At 41.4% G+C, this 2,145-nt stretch overlaps 1 protein-coding gene across 6 annotated transcripts in view; it reads right to left on the bottom strand.

The window, feature by feature from the left end:
• The window catches only part of PARD3 (par-3 family cell polarity regulator), a 535,067-nt gene that overhangs the window by 209,227 nt on the left and 323,695 nt on the right, over nucleotides 1-2,145 (bottom strand). The gene's annotated exons all lie outside the window — the stretch shown is intronic.

The raw sequence follows: 2,145 nt of genomic DNA, 5'->3' as shown, positions 1-2,145 counted from the left end.
TATATATGAACACACATGTACATACATGCATATACATACACAGAACCATAATACATTCCCTAGCACACATTTTTGAAGCACAAGTTCACTTTCCAACAGAAGTAATAACCATAACATGCAAAAATGTATGCAGAAAAGGTAATCCTGCTCCCTAGAGTGGCCTCAGGAACTTTTCCTTCTGCTACATGAACCCCTAACTTGAGTCTTCTCAGAGCTTGAGCTATTGAGCAGTGTAACCAACAGGAAAGACTGTTAAACATATGAAAGGGAGCCCAAGACTCTACTTCCTGACTGTGAATATAAATTAGCTTTATTTCATATTTACCTATTTTTTTTAGTCTTGACCATAAATAATTACAAATATATTCTAAACCATTATATGGTTCCTTTAGGGCAGTGGTTCTCAAGCTTCCTAGGGCTGGGACCCCTTGGTAACATACTTGGTTGCTAAGTTGTGGTGAGCCCCACGGTAAAATTATATTTTTTTTTATTCTTATAATTATTTTTAATCTTATGGTTTTCCTTTTTTCAAATTCATTCTATTATTGTTGACTTTTCACAGTTTTCTCTTTAGTGAGAATATATCAAGGCTTATGTATGGCCCGGGATTAGAATTCCGTGAGCATCCCAAAGGATTGGAAGACTAAAAACAGATACTTCTAGGCACCACAAAATGTCTGTACGCCTGCACGGTTACTTCCTTAGAAATATTTGGTATTATGACTTGCTTAGTGCCAGAAAGAAGGTGGGGGTGGGGGGTTAATCTCAAACTTTAGGTGCATATTTATAAAGCAGTGAATTTGTCATTCACCAAAAATATACTGCAGTTGAAGCAATCACTGCAACTTAAAAGAGAACTATGGGGTTAGTGTTTTTCCCCATAGTTATCTTAAGGGTCGCCGGAGGACATATACTAACCTCCTCCCGTGACCCAAAGCTCAGTATATCGTGAGCTGCAGCTCACGGTATACTGAGAGCGCTGCAGCCGGGATGAATTCCATTCCCGACATTACTGTCGAGATCCACCCAGCTGCGTGAGTGACAGCGGGCTCTGCCTATCTAGAGGCAGAACCAGCTGTGCCCGTCCCCTCCCCGTCCGTTCCTCCAGTCAGGGCTGGAGGACAGGAGTGGGGAGGGGGGGAATTCATGCGGGGAGCGGTGACTGACAGTCACTGCAGAGAGATGATCGAGAAGTGAGCGAGTGACAGTATGTGTTTGCTCACTTCCCGATCTATTGAGCCGACATGCGACAGTTTAATTGTCACCGGTCGGCTCGAACTATGAGGAGGAGTGATTTTCACTCGCCTCATAGTTCTCCTTTAAACACATGCCTCAAGAAGATTCACCAGTCACATTAATTGCTTTATAAAGATGTCCCTTTATTCTATTTGTTTGTGTTCAGTACTATACTAGTAAGAACACTGAAAAACCCCAGATGAGCAGTCAGGCAGAAACCCAAAATCACAGGTGATCAGGTTCTCTTTTGACCCACAGCAACTAGAGGACTGTAAGAAGCCACACTGAATGAGTTGGTGAGACTGCCCATGCAAATGGAATTAAAGGGACAAGCAGCACAGACTCTCACCGATTCTTGAAGACACTGGGCTCAGATTAGCCTTAAACTAAATCTGGCCAATCTGATTGTACAATCTACTTTAGATTTACCAACAGCTGCAGCGAGGGGGTCTCCTGAGTTGATAGAAACTGAATAGACCGTGGGCAATCTAATGGCAATAGCCCAATCACATGTGAAATTGTGTGGCAAGCTTGTGACTCTGGCAGAAAGTATTTGTAGGCTGCAGATTGCCCGGGGGCTGCTCGGTCTCTATATATAGTTACCATTATTAAACAAGTCCAATTAGAAAAAGGTCACAAAATATATGTTTGGTCCACAAGGCCGGTGGTTTTTGCCGTGGATGTGCTACAGGCAGCGTTGCAACATGTCTAATCCCTGTATGTACATGTCACATCCCTACGTGCTCTCCAGCTGTATTATAACACGTAATCGATGGCAGTGAAACAAGGACAAATTACTAATAGATTTTACGCAGCTTCATTTACACTATAAGAAATGTTATTGGCAAACTATAAAAAATTATTTATATTTAAAAAAAAAAAAAAAAAAAAAAAAAAAAAACAAACAAC

The sequence above is a fragment of the Nanorana parkeri genome, unplaced genomic scaffold (assembly GCF_000935625.1).
Source record: "Nanorana parkeri isolate BGI_ZX_2015 unplaced genomic scaffold, ASM93562v1 scaffold84, whole genome shotgun sequence".
NCBI classification, from domain to species: Eukaryota; Metazoa; Chordata; class Amphibia; order Anura; family Dicroglossidae; genus Nanorana; species Nanorana parkeri.
Note: the sequence above shows the minus strand (reverse complement) of the source record. Positions and strands in the feature narration are given on the sequence as shown.